The sequence below is a fragment of the Podarcis melisellensis genome, assembly GCF_964234715.1.
Source record: "Podarcis melisellensis genome assembly, chromosome: 6".
Taxonomy (NCBI): domain Eukaryota; kingdom Metazoa; phylum Chordata; class Lepidosauria; order Squamata; family Lacertidae; genus Podarcis; species Podarcis melisellensis.
Genome location: NC_138538.1, coordinates 25,261,526 through 25,277,142, shown reverse-complemented (window position 1 = coordinate 25,277,142; position 15,617 = coordinate 25,261,526).

Genomic DNA, 15,617 nt, shown 5'->3' with positions numbered 1-15,617 from the left:
TGTAAACAGTTAAAACCATTGGTAGGGTTGTAATATCACTTTTAAGGGTGACTTCTGGACACAATGGAGGTGTAAAATATTAGGATCATCGTAAAAAATGCGGGAGGAAATGAAAGGAAGGGTGAAAGTCAAGGAGACTCCTTGTTTTTATGATTTATACTTGATATAGCTCTCTAAAATTTTAATTTGAAAAACCAAATAAGTAAATTTTTTAAAAGGAACTGAGTTCCATAGAATCATAGAGTTGGAAGAGACCACAAGGGCCATCGAGTCCAACCCCCTGCCAAGCAGGAAACACCTGACATATGGTTGTCAAGCCTCTGCTTAAAGACCTCCAAAGAAGGAGACTCCACCACACTCCTTGGCAGCAAATTCCACTGTCAAACAAATTCCTTACTGTCAGGAAGTTCTTCCTAATGTTTAGGTGGAATCTTCTTTCTTGTAGTTTGGATCCATTGCTCTGTGTCTGCTTCTCTGGAGCAGCAGAAAACAACCTTTCTCCCTCCTCTATGTGACATCCTTTTATATATTTGAACATGGCTATCATATCACCCCTTAACCTCCTCTTCTCCAGGCTAAACATGCCCAGCTCCCTTAGCCGTTCCTCATAAGGCATCGTTTCCAGGCCTTTGACCATTTTGGTTGCCCTCCTCTGGACACGTTCCAGTTTGTCAGTGTCCTTCTTGAACTGTGGTGCCCAGAACTGGACACAGTACTCCAGGTGAGGTCTGACCAGAGCAGAATACAGTGGCACTATTACTTCCGGTAAGCTCCGACTGCCAGTAGCCTTTATCCCCGTGAATTTGCCCAGTCTTCTTCTGCCTCCAGTGGGAGTGAGTTCCATAGCTTAATGTGCTGTGTAAAGAAGTTCTTTCTTTTATCTGTCCTGAATTTTCCAACATTCAGTTTTATTGGATGCCTATGAGTTCTAGTGTCAGGGGAGAGGGACAAAAACTTCTCTCTATCCATTTTCTCCATGTCATACATAGTTCTATAAACTTCCATGATGTCACCTCTTCCTCACCTTTTCTCTAAACTAAAAAGTCCAAAAAGCTGCAACCTTTCCTTATAGGCGAGTCACTCTCTCCCCTTGATCTTTTTTCTTGCCCTTTCCTGGACCTCAGTGTCAGAGAATGAGGAAAGTTCTTCACAAAAAGGAGGTCACGTTAGCAAACCTAGAGGTCTCCCCATTGTTTCCAATTAAGCAGCGAGGGGAAATTCAGAAATTGCATCCAGTCTCTTTTCTTCTAATGCTCTTTGTGTACTTGGAATAATAATTCATGTGTTTAACAAAAGATTTATTCCCAACTCCTAAAAAATGACACAACACAATGAGTTTTAAAATAGAGGAAGTGGGGGGGGTGGAGAGAAGGTAATTATACAGGCTCTCTCTTAATGTTGGTAAAGGTTATGGACTGAAATTCAATTAGTGCAAAGGAAACTGCAGAAGTTTCATTTCATATATTTTTCTCCTTAATCACTGAAATGTCCAGGGAGATGTGTGCATTACAAAGGCACCAGGGTTGCTTACATATGACATCCTCTATAGAAAGTATTTTTAGCCTACGAGGTTTTTTATTACAAAATGTGCGGATTTGGTTCCAAGTGCCAGCATCTTGATTTAATGAATGCCATTCATGCCTGGGTCATTTGGGCATTAGTCAAGATGTACTATTGTATGAAGGTCTCTTTCAAGCCTGAGATTAAAGGACTCGGAACAGCCAGGCCCCAAAAGAGGAGTTCCTTATACATTGCTTTGTTCCTTAAAAAAGAGAGAGAGAGCATTCGTGTCGCACAGCCCAGTCCTGTCAGGTGCTTGATGCGACCAATGAGATGATAAGCAAATGAGGAGCCGGACACCTAGCACTTTACAGAATTTTTCCATAAACTTTCTGGGGAAGTGGGCCACTGAGTACAATGGGATTGTGCCTCCCCAAACCCAAAACAGCCTAATGGATTTTTATCTGCAATGAATTTCTATACAGTGGTACCTCAGGTTACATACACTTCAGGTTACAGACTCCGCTAACCCAGAAATAGTGCTTCAGGTTAAGAACTTTGCTTCAGGATGAGAACAGAAATCGTGCTCTGGTGGTGCAGCGGCAGCAGGAGGCCCCATTAGCTAAAGTGGTCTTCAGGTTAAGAACAGTTTCAGGTTAAGAACGGACCTCTGGAACGAATTAAGTACTTAACCCGAGGTACCACTGTAATGGAATCTCAGGGCATAGGCTGAGGACAATAATATAGCAACTCACTTGCAGGATCATCACCTTGTCATGATGAGTGGGCTTCCACGTTCCTATGACCCTTGTGAGTGAAACCGCTGGGAATCTTATACTCCCAGCAGGGTCACCCAAGGAGGTAATGTCAGAGGGGAGGAGCTAGACAAAAAAGTCCTCAACAGCAGAATAGGCGGATAATAACAAGTGGTATGTTACAACAGCTGTGAAGGTGGATGAAGGCTGCAGCAGATAGGAACTACCAGCTGTCGTAATACTCATGCCATTGGAATAGAGCCTTACTGCAAAGACTGTGCATTGGTCAGCATGCACTGATCTACACACATAAAACAAATTCACACACAGGCGTCTTCCAAAAACTCATCCCCCCCAAAAAAGAATACAGCAACACAGCTATTGCTCCATGTAGCACTCCTGTTACTCAGTGTGTCTGGGTTTGGAGCAGGGACAAGTGGAGTCTACCTCTCCCTTCTCCATTGTGGGCTGTCCCCTGTATTTGAACTGGGACCTCCAGCATGCCAAACATGACCGGGGTTTGAGGTTGTGGAAAGACTAATGGCCTATGATATCTGTGATTGCCATCTGGTGCTGCGGCTGAGTGGTTAGGAAAGCGCTCTGTGGACTTCGCAGTGTGGGTTCAAGTCCCAGCGGCTTCCTCTCTTTTGCGGCTAATGTATTCCTGGTGTGCAAAAGGTAAATCGGCCAGATTTGCGGCTTGCCATGATGGGACTCTTCTGCTTTTTAAACCCATGCCCTATGCTGTGAGTGTATGCCCTGGACTCTCCCCTTGGCCACTTCTTAAAAAATTATCTTTCTTTCTCTGGGTGAGTCTTGTCTGTTTGCTCTTTACAATCCTCCTGCCAGAGACATATGTGGATGCTGTGATGAGTGCTCATAAAACAGTGGTTATGAGGACCATATACTGTAGGAACTCAACCCATTGTCTGTATGGGTGCAGTCATGGCATCGTTGCTAACTGTGCCATTGAGGCTGTGGCCATTCTGCTAGTACAGCAGTTGTACATCTCTGGACCCAGTGCAATATAAATATAGGACTGCCTGTAGCTCAATTACAGAGCATCTGTTTTCCTGTCATCTACAGGTAAGGCTAGGAAAGACCACTGCCCCAAATCCCGAAGAGCCACAGGCAATCAATGTTGACAATACTAAGCTTGATGGATCATCTTTCTGACTCGTCTTAAGGCAACTACCTGTGTTCATTTTTGTATGAATCTATATGCCTTGTTTCCTTAATTTTTCTACAGTATGTGAGTTTGATTTAAAAGAGTAGCTCTAAACACATCCATACCAATCTGGAAAAGGAGGAGAGATTGACTTCCATTGAATAGCAATGGATTGAGTTGTAATTAACAGATTTGTAGCCAATTCAAGATGTTCTTCCAAAACCAGATCATAAACAGCCACATGCAGCAGCTAGAGAGGGATTCTGGGTATCATACCCAGTAATTGTATTATTATTTCCAAAGTTTCTTCCCCAAATGGATGCATCAATGGACACACACACATCCCACACAGAGATATGCGTAATTTCTGCTCCAACAGTCTGACATCAATATTCGTTTTCCTGGAAATCACATGCATATATGCCAATCCCATTTTTATAGTTCTGAAAAATATAGAGTTGGCTACCTTTTTTTCAGTCCTTGTATTAGAGAAACATCTGGGGGACTAGAGAAAATAAACACAAAAACAGGAGCACCATCTAGTGGTGCTCAAATGGAAGGGCTATTCTTCATACAAAAACAAAAAAAATCCTTCCAGTAGCACCTTAAAGACCAACTAAGTTAGTTCTTGGTATGAGCTTTCGTGTGCATGCACACTTCTTCAGATACACAGATTCTTCATACAGTATGTGTGTCACCAAATCAGTACAAGTCGTCTGATTGCTAGCCACTTCTTTTCTGCTTTTTTTGCTGTATTCACATCTAATGAAATTGGTAAAGCTCTAGCTGTGAACATAGGACCCTGCCTTACACTGGAAATTGTCAGATCATTGGGTTATCCAGCCCAGTATAGTCCACACTGACTAGTAGCGGCTTTCATCCAGAGGTGAAGCCGGGGGGGTGCTGGGGCGATTTCCCTGAGAGTATTTTTCTGGGGGGCAAGCTGTTCACGCAGCCCTCCCAGGACCAGCCCTGCACCACTTTTCAAGGCTGGGATTTGATCAGAGGGCAAGGCTGGAATTATTGCATTCTTCTCCCGCCGCCTTCCACGAGCCGCTTTGCAAGGCTGGGATCTGCTTGTTTTGTTTATTCCTGTTGCTCGAGTCACCTTTGCTCTAAGCCGAGCCAATCCTTTGCCAATGTGGAAGACCCTGTGCATTAATATGACTCACTTCTTGCTGTGCATAGGATTGCATAAATGCAGCTCAATCCCATTCATATTTACCTGAAATAAGTCCAACTGAGTTCAGTGTGTCTTACACCAGTATTTTGGATAAGACTGCAGCCTTTTCCCCTTTTGCTGTGTACATGCAACCTGAATCCCTGGTGTTGAAATGGAATCTACTTTTATCCCTGTTGTTGTGACAAAGGTAGAAGAACTGGAATATGAAGCAATGAAGCAGTTTTCTTTATTTCACTCTTTCCATAGCCGTGTTTGAGTGACGACTGGAGATGGAATTGTGTGAGCTTCCCCCGCACATCACTGCTCGCAGATTTTAATTTTGACTCACAAATACATCCCTTCTGCTATTCCAGTTCTAGTCATTTCTTTAAAAAAACAATTAACCAGGAATTATGGTAATTTTCCTGTTGAAGATGAATGTTCTCAGGGGACTGAGCCAAGATCACTCAATTCATCTGATTTGTGACCTACACCTGAAACTTGGTTAAATTCTTTAAAAAGCAATCATTTTTCTGTGAATTTGTTCCTTGAAAACAATTACCAGGAAAAGCAATGAATGCACTGCTAATTACATCATCACTCCCTTATCACTCTCTGCTCATAGAAAGCTTTAATAATATAAGTTATTAGAGAAATAATTGTTCCACTCAAGTATGAATGGGTAAACAAAAGCTGTCCAATGCAGGGCTTGTGTTTTGATGAATTTTACACCGAACATGAAACCATTATAACTTTGAAAGGTTTCAAATGAAAAAAGCAAGCTATGTCATCCATGTACTGAAATGCTTTAGAAGACATAGATTAACTCCTAATCAAGGACTTGGGGAGGGACACCCAATTTTTTTCACTTAGTTTTTTTGGGTTCTTGATCTGCAGAAATCAAGAAGCAGTAGCAGACTTGGTTGCATTGTGGGATGACCTTTGTCAAGAGAAAGACAGGTGTGTGTGTGTGACCCTGTCGATTCCCTTCAAGTCTACCTCTCAGTGGTTTTCAACAGCTGTGACCATGGTGCCCTGTCTGGATCAGGTGTGGAAGGTACCACTAGCAGTTGACAGAAGTTCTACTCTTCCTTGCATGGCCATTTCCAGAAGATGATGCTGAGGGGTTTACTGCTCAGCACCTGTGCTTTGAGGTTTCTCAATTATTTCTCCCATGCTGTTATTCTTCTGCCTGAAACTTCTGTAAGAAGTCATTCAGAGATTTATTCTGAGGTGTCATCAGTATGCAGTTGACACAGGGTTCCCCCCCCCCACTGTCTGATGCAAGTGAGACTATAACTGTCCTGGCCTGGTACTTGAGCATGGTAATTAACTATGCTCAGGTCCTGCTTGAAAGTGTTCCATAGATTAGCCACTGGGAGAACAGGATGTTAGAGCAGGTGGGACTTTGGTTTGATCCAGCAGAGCTCTTCTTATGTTCTTATGGATGAGGGTAACTGAGACTCAATCCAGATGGGATGCAAGTCCTGTCGGTCAGTGGGTTGCCTACTCTTGTGAATGATATTCAGCATGTTCTAGATGGGCAAGTCTTTCAAGATGGATACTGCATTTTCAGCACCAAAGTAACCTCTCTGGTCACAAGCCTGGGCAGTTTGTATGGAGGTCCTGGGCTGCTCAGAGGACAACACACACCCCTCGGCCTTGCTGATATGGTCCAAAGGAAAGCAGAGCAATACGTTTGGCACCAGCATGGCTGCAGGAGTTGCAGGAAGGAGGCATACAACATACCATCCAACTGTCTTAGGGACTCCACTCCAGATTTGTGTAGGGCTTCCTCCCTAGCCTTTTCTTCTCCCACAGATGCCTCTCAAGGCAGCAGGCATGGCTCATTCCTCAGGGTTTACTCCCAAAGCCTTTCTCATGAATGAGTATAGCTACAAGGCATATCAGAGATTTCCTTCTCCTAGATGGGCTACCTTCCCAAGTTGCCAAGCCCCATCTGCCCCTCATTTTCCTCTCCAGCACAATGCAGTAACTGCCTTCATGACCATTGGACCCACTATTGGTCTTGTCCACTCAATCCACCAGAGTCCATCTTCTCATGCAAGGGAAAGAGGGTGGATAATGAGGTCTGAAAAGAAGCTTTCTCCAACACCATCACTGCTGCCTAGCCCCAATTCAAAATAGTTTTAGAAGTTTGTTATTACTGAACTGAGTTGTATGTATGCACTCAATTCCAGAACTTGACAGCAACACTAGTGGCAATAAGCTGAACCTGTGGGCAGGTGACTGTGTGGTATATACTGGTATATACCAGTAATAAACATCATATTTAGAAACATAGATAGGTGCCCCCACCAGCACAGGTACATGCAGCCACCCAAAAAGTTACAAAGGAAGACAATGCTCCTGCAAGGTCAAAAGGAGTTCATTTCTGATTACCTACAAAAAGTTCACCTTCTCATATCAGCTCTGCCATAGAACTCCTTTCAATGAGACCTTTTTGTTATATCGCCCAAAATGTTTGCATTTATAAAATCTTTATCCCGAGTGTTCCGCTTGCATAGCAAAAACTGTTATATGAGATTATGGTTATGATATCTGGCTATTGATTTAGCAGGGTATTATCTCAAAGCATTTCTACCTTCCCCTCCTCTCCCTGTCTTTGAGAGACATATCGTTCCCTCTTTAAAACAGCTCATCGCAGATGTATCACCCGAGGATCTATTTCTGAGTGAGATTTCACACTGAATGAGCATTATCCTTGATAGAATTTTTAATACATAGCTAGCAACTAGGCATTGATCGAGAAGAGTTAAGCTGGGGCTGAAGGCTACATAAATATAAATGTGTCGTAATTGCTTACAATAACTAGTTACAGGCCTCGAAATAAGAGTGGCTATCTCCCAGAATACCTCCTCCTCTGTTTTCTAGCGGTGTTAATAGTCTTATGAAAGAAATATTTCCAGCTATCTTTTCCAGCACTGAAGCCAAATTTGTTTGGGGGATAAGATGGGGCATGGCAACAAGATGCTATAATCCATCAATCATTAACTGGCATATGGCTCATGGGAGGTTAGCACGGACTACAATCAGAGGCAGAGCAAGGCAGAGCAAGCCGGGTGTGGTGGGTGCAGTGCGCTCTGGGTACCATCCTTACGGGGGTGACATTCTGCTCCCCGCCGGCCCACGACTTCCAAGCCTACAGTGGGGCTGCCACCCCCCAGCAAAGCTGCAAAGGAGCTGCTGCAAGGCAATCCGACCCGCTAGCCTTCAGCTGCATGCGGCTTTGAAGCTCCAGATCTCTCAGAACTGCTGCCGTGAGCAGAGGATCCCACCGCCGTCCGTACAGCGCTGTGTCGGCAAACCACCCATTGGTGCATGTGTGGCACGTAGTAGCAGTGCACATGTGCCATACGTATGGCGCATGCTCCACCGGGCGGTTTGCCCTGCCCCCTGACATCCCGCACCTGGTTAGCCTTCCTTCGCCCCTGACTACAATACTGTAAAAAAAATTTAGAAAACAGGGCTGTTAGCTGAAAGTGGATCAATGAAACTGCAAGTGGCTCCTTTGCCACTGAATGGAACTTTTAATTCTTTATGGTGTCCAGCCAGCCTAAGTTGAATTATGGTAGCATTAGCTGGAGCGCCAACTGGAATAAAATATGGGGGAGAGGCAGGTAAGCCCGACCACACATAATTGATCAGAAGACATTTGAATTGCAACGCCCATCAGCTTGGAGGGGGGGTCTGGCCCCTTAAAATATTTTATTGGTAGGGCCAAGGGACTTCAGCCCCTATGAGTTGGCTTACCAAGCCTGATGCTCTCCAGATATTGCAAGACTATCATTCCCATCCTCCCTGACCTTTTGCTATGCTAGTTGAGGCTGGTGAGAATTTAAGCCCAACAAGATCTGGAAGGTGCCAGGTTGGGGAAAGCTGAGTTAAGAATGGGCCAAAGTTACAATCTTCTTACCTTGGGTCCACCTGAGAACATTGGTCCTTGCATTATTATGTACAGAGGAGAGTTGGACATGAAAAGGGACCCATATAGGTAACCAGCTGGTGCAAAATAAATGCAATATGGGCTGAGGGTTTAGCCCTAGTCAAGACCCAGATGGCTGTGTTCTGCACCAGTTGAGGTTTCTGAAACATCTTCAAAGACAGCCCCATATAGAGCCAGGAAATGTAATTAGGGTGTGGATCAGTGTAATGGGATTGGCTGTGCCCAAATAGAGTCACAGCCTGCAAATCACCCTAAATTAATAAAAGACACCCCTTGTCAAGTGTTGCCACCGAATATCATTGCTGAGTCCAGGAGAATCCCCAAGCTGTGAGTTTGGTTTTTCAGAAGGAGCACAACCCCATTCAGAATCAGCTGGAATAGGCAATTACCACAACCAGAGTGCATTGTCTTGCTTCAGTTTGCTCATCCGCATCCATTTCAGAGCTCTTACCAGACACCTGCACAAACTGGAATTAAAGAGATATTCCTTCTTTTCTCACACACAGGAGGGAAAACCTCTTATAAGATGATGCCATGTACACATGTGTGCATTCTCAAAAAACAAAGAAAGGATGTTTAATGTTTAAGAAGTATTGGTTTCTCCCATATGCAAGCTTAATCGACAAAGCAATCAACTGATTGATTATTACAGTTCATACATTTAATCAATTTAACTGGCCTGCAGCCCCAGTTGGAAAGGGTGTCACCGTTCCTTGCTGTCAGTACCCAAGTTCATCTGATATCATAGTGGGGTTGGACAGTTTCAGACCCAAATACAGAGAATCTGTATTTGAGGTTTTACAGAATAAAATAAAAAAAACATACAATAAAAATGATAATTAAAATGATATACTGTCATTTGTTTAAACACCATGGACAACCAAAACACTATTTTTCATCTTTTGTTTTTTTAGGAAAGAGATACAACAATGGACACAACTGCTCATTTTTCAAGGAAGCAGTAATGCTCATTAAAATTCCAGTCTCTTCATTTGGGAATATTGAGTCATGGTACTTTTTTGTTCTATTTGGAGTGGTCTTATTTATAGATAGTAATCCAAAAGCAATTTTGATTAGGTGGCAGATGCTGAAGAAGGAAATAATGGGGAAGACAGTGAAGATATATTGTTGACCTTTCTATTGAAAGATGGTGCATACAAAAGCAACAGCCCTGATGCATTCTTGGCAGTTGCTAAAATACATGTAATTCCACAGGCATGTGAAAGGAAAAGTCAAAATGCAGTGTAACGATGGTAAGCGAGTGGATGCTATTTCAGAGTGGGAAAGAGCACCATGCTTCAATAGAGTGTTGAAAAAGATTACTGCAGAATGTGCAAAGCATCCCCACATCTTTATCTTTTGTATTCTTCATTGTTGGGATCTAAAGTAGTAGCTTTAGTTTTTACTTTCTTGGGTTCCATGATCACTGCAGATGGTGACAGCAGTCACGAAATTAAAAGACGCCTGCTTCTCGAGAGAAAAGCAATGACAAACCTAGACAGCATCTTAAAAAGCAGAGACATCACCTTGCCAACAAAGGTCTGTATAGTTCAAGCTATGGTTTTCTCAGTAGTGATGTATGGAAGTGAGAGCTGGACCATAAAGAAGGCTGATTGCCAAAGAATTTATGCTTTTTAATTATGGTGCTGGAGGAGACTCTTGAGAGTCCCATGGACTGCAAGAAGATCAAACCTATCCATTCTGAGGAAAATCAGCCCTGAGTGCTCACTGGAAGGACAGATCCTGAAGCTGAGGCTCCAATACTTTGGTCACCTCATGAGAAGGGAAGACTCCCTGGAAAAGACCCTGATGTTGGGAAAGATGGAGGGCACAAGGAGAAGGGGATGACAGAGGATGAGATGGTTGGACAGAGTTCTCAAAGCTACTAACATGAGTTTGGCCAAATTGTGGGAGGCAGTGGAAGACAGGAGTGCCTGGCGTGCTCTGGTCCATGGGGTCACGAAGAGTCAGACATGACTACACAACTAAACAACAACAACAACAATAACAATAACAAAAGTAGTAGCTATTTTCTGGCACATTGTAGGAATGCAGATTTATAATGTCCCACATCCTTGCCGTATCCAGCATGGATTACTGTAATGATTTCGGCAGGGGATTACCTTTGAAAACCACTTTGAAACAGCTACCAGTTCAGCTACTAGTGGTCCAGGCTTAATTTGACCTAAGAAAGACTCTTTCCCAGGTCTTTGTCCTGGGAAATGTTTTGAGTGCCATGTACGGTCCTGGAACATGTGCAGTAATGATGCAGAACTGCACACCTGTGGCTAGTGATTTGCCTGGCTTCTTCAAATACTTTGAGGAAGGGTTGTAGCTCAATGGTGGAGCCATCTGCGTTGCATGCAGAAGGTCCCAAGTTTAATTCCTGGCATCTCCAGGTAGAGCTGGGAGAGAACCCTGCCTGAAACCCTAGAGAGTCACTGCCAGTCAATACAGCTGGAAGGACCAATGGTCTGATTTGGTATAAGACACTTTCCTAAATCAATATAAGATTGCATCACTCTCTGAAGAGCCTCTGAAATTCCTTTGGTAAGCTCTTTACAGGTGGGGCCTACCCGCAGATATGAAGAACTGTGTAAGTAGATTTATTGCACAAATCCCATTTGAAGTGAATTTATATATGTATGTATTAGTTTTATCGTAGTTCACTATATTACATCTACTTTGTAAAGAAAGAAGGTTCTAAAAATAAGGTTGATCTGTTGAGGAACTCCCATGCGTTTTAACACAGTATGGTTCAGCAAGTGAATTCCGTGTGAATAGGACCCCATTTGAGGGCTGCTGTATCACAGCGTGAACTCATTTTCACATGCAAGGCACTTTGACGGGAAATAAGAGTTCTCTGCCGGCAATTATATCTGCAACTATAACATTGATTTTCCAATCCCATGCAAAGTTAACAGTTTTCACCCACCCACCTCCCCAAAAATGACAAGTGTAAGACGAGCAGTCGACTCTGATGAGGATTTGTTCCCTGCCTCATAAAACCAGACCTCTTCACAGCTCAGGATTACAGACTCCAAAGGACTGGCAGAAGAATATCCTCTCCTTTTAAATCTTCAGTTAGCAGCCTCCAAAGCAAGGTTGAAAATAAGCAGGATGTAACTAGGCCATTAACTAAGCTGATGAAATCATCTCTCTCTCTCTCTCTCTCTCTCTCTCTCTCACACACACACACACACACACACACACTCTAACATCTCCTCCTGTTCCATCCATTTTCCTATTTCCCCCACTCACATGGGCACACAAACACATGTGTTGAAATGTTACCAAAGCAAGTCAGTGTCTTATCAACAGCAGTTAGACCTCAAGGCTGGGTTTGTTTGGGACGGGGCATTTTTCCTCAGTACTGTTTTCAGGAAGATCTCAGGAGCTTACTATTGCAGGCAACTCTCACTGGTGAAGAAAGCAGCAAGGAAGGTGAGGCAAGTGGTCAGGGTCAATATTTTCCTGCAAGACAGCTTTACGGGTATACTAGCCCTTCAGGAGTTCCTCACCCAACTCAAGGGGTCAGTGGGTCAATGTCTCCAGAAAACAAGTCAATGCCTTATTTTGCTAAAGGTGGAAGTGTAATTCTGGGCTTTTTACCAGAGTCAGTGGGTGATGCTATGAGTGACCGTTGGGTTGTTCCATCAGTTTTTACCAGTACATGAGTCTTTTCTTATAGTATGTTGTTTTCACATAACGTTTTTACCTTAAGAATAAATTATTCATATCAACTCAATACTGACAGCTCAGTTGGTTAGAGTGTGGTGCTGATAACGCCAAGGTTGCTGGTTTGATCCCCATGTGGGACAGCTGCATATTCCTGCATTTCAGGGGGTTGGACTAGATGATCCTCAGGGTCCCTTCCAACTCTACAGTTCTATGATTCTATCATTCATACATTAGACATGGGCATTCCTGGATTTGCTGCTGAGTGTACCAGCAATAGGGAGCTGCATCCAATCTAGGCTCATTTATTAGCATGCCTTTATTGTTTGAGGTTTGCAAACACACGTTTGTCACATTCACCATTTAAATGTTAAATTGTCAGATTTCAGGGAATCCGATCCTCCCCCCATGGCAGGCTGCCATTAATAGATAGACAAGATGCTCTTACCAAGTCTTTTATCCAATATTCAGAGAGAGGCTTCGAAATATTACCTCTTTGGGTAATGGTGTTGCTCCGAGTAAGCTCCACCTCTTCCCTTCTCAGTGGTCAACAGCACCACCACCCTTAAGTGGCTGCTTAAGGCCAATTGCCTCTTAGCTCTTTGCTCTTCTACTTTTACTGCTCACCGGGTTCTGGGAGAAGGGGGGTCTGGAATGCTTTCTATTCATAACGTGTCAGCCAGCTGCTCCAGCTCTGCTTCTCCCCCCTCCTCTTCTCCCATTATCTCCCACCTTTGCCCCTCTTCTATCTCTGAGTCGTGACCTTCTGCAAACCACTGTTGTAAATTTATACTGTCTTCCTCTTCTCTGGAAGTTTCAGGAGGGGTGGTGGTCTCCCCCATCCTCCTCAGTCCAGTCCCTGACATTATTGTATTGGAGCCTCAGCTTCAGGATCTGTCCTTCCAGTGAGCACTCAGGGCTGATTTCCTTCAGAATGGATAGGCTTGATCTTCTTGCAGTCCATGGGACTCTCAAGAGTCGCCTCCAGCATCATAATTCAAAAGCATCAGTTCTTCGGCGATCAACCTTCTTTATGGTGTCTCTGCTATTTTTCATTTCCCTGACATTAAGATGTGTTAAAACCTGTCCTATGCATGTTGGTCCTTAGTTTCAGACATGGACAAGACCCTCAAGAAATATTTATGTTATGTGAATGGTTCGTGGGAGTGTGAGAAGCATCATTCCAATTTGACTCCAGTAGAGTTGGTCCCCAAACCAGCTATTACTGGCGCCATATGCTCTTGCCTCCATGGTCTGAATATTGGCTACTTAGCTTCTGTTCCGAAGCTAAGCTGTTTCCACTTGGTTAGCAAGCTGTGGCTGCTCCCACTCTATGAAGGCCCTGCTTCTTCTTGGGAGTTTGAGCATTTAGACTTTGTGTGATGTGATTTTAATAGTATTGATATTTCTTACCGCCAGGCTTGTAAGTGTGAAGATATTAGTGTCAAAATGCTAGGTGTCATGGTTTTAGATGCAGTGTGTTATACAGATCCCAGAAATAGCAGATGATGCTCAGTCAGTAAAGTGATGTCTGTTTGCCACAGGAGTGCTGATATAAACCTTTCATCGTACCTCCTGAGGATTAAATATCCCCTCTAAAAATATATACCTATGTCATGTGCATTTCACACAGCAGAAAAGATAACAAATGCAGCAATAGCCCACAGGAAGAAAACACCAAGGATTTTCCTGTCTGGGTAAATATGTAATTACAGAGCTATTTCTAGCCACATTAAAAATTCCACTGGACTTAAAGTCATTCCTTACTTCTTTGCAATATTTCTTCCTTCAGAATTCTGATTATAAAGCTGAGTCCCAGCAGAATTAAAGAAAAATGACTATAAGTCCTCTTTCCTTCTTTCTTTTTAAAAAAATTCAATTCTGAATTCAGTCTCAGTTGGAGTTATATTCCAAATGCAACCCTCAAAATCCCCTCTGACCTTTGCAGACTATTATACTCTGTTGCTTGGCCTTCAGGTGCTGCCTTGATCTTACTTTTTGGCATACAAAAGAGGAACTTCTCATCATTTGAAGCTGTTCTGTCCAACCAAGGCAAATAGAAAAGCTTTAATAGCCTGTCTCATAAAGTTTGAAATGAAAGATCAATACACTTTTTCCTTTTTTAAAAAAAAAGTGCGGTCTAAAATGGCACAATAGGTCTGTGACAGTACAATTTCTAATTTCCCCTCCAAGACAGTCCTTGTAGATTGCTAAAGCCCTATAAGCCCAAACCGCAGGTGTCTGTGTTTCAATTCTAAAAGGATAAGCGGTTGTCACTGAATACATAAGTAACTGGAGAGAGAGAAAAAACAGTAGGAGAGCTTGTCAAAATGTTCCGTTTAAGCTCAGCAAATATATCGTTTATTACTCCATTCCATGACAATTTCAACATTGTTAAAGAATCTTGCCCTCTTCTGAGGGGGTGAGGGAGAAAAAGAGAGAGAGAAGCAGAAAATGGTTGTAAAGGAAGGAAGGGGAAATGTTTGCAATGAAGGAAGAATTCAGTGTCTCTAGAAGGATTTAGGGACCTTACATGTCCTCGGCAATTCCAAGATGTTATAAGGGTCATGTTTTAACTGAATCCAAATTGACTTTGAAGCTTGTAACCCATCATTATTGGTATTTTGTTTAAAGTGGAGAGTCATTTTCTGCTAGCAGTGATGTTCAGCTCTCACAATGGTTAGCACTTTGGGTTCATTTCCTAAAAAGTATGCAATTCCACCAAACTGCAGCCTAAACTTTTCTTCCAAAGAATTCTCTCTGTAACTTAACCATTTTTACACCATACGGAAATGCACTCATCTCAGTTTCCAAAATATTTTGTATGTTATGAGAGACAGTTCTCATAACCCTGTTGGAACATTACACCCATGAATTTGAATCACTGCATTGACTTCCAGCCGCAGTTCCCATTGCACAGGGCTCACATGGCAGCTTGAGGAACGATGGAAGCTCAGTGGTACAGTATCCATTTTGCATGCAGAAGGACCCTGATTCAATCCCTGTCATCTCCAGGTATGGCTAAGATATACCCCTTTCTGAAAACCTGGGAAACCACAGCCAGTTACCATATTGGTCTAGAATAGATGGAACAATGGTCTAACACAATATAATGCAGCTTCCTACGGCAAGATGAGCTCTCCTTGCGGGGGGGGGGGGGGAGAATTGAACTCAGTTCAGATTGGCTTTTTTTATGCTGGTACAGAAGTAGGTTTTTGAGGGCTTGTGGGACACATGAAAGAAAGATGTGGTTTAATGGAAAGTCTCCCTCTTCTCAGAAATGGAACAGATTGTGGGAAGCAGATGTTTCAACTCACTATCTTGGAAGATAGTGGATGATCATTCCCTAATACAAAATGGCACCAGTGCTGTTGAAAACTTGTGCTC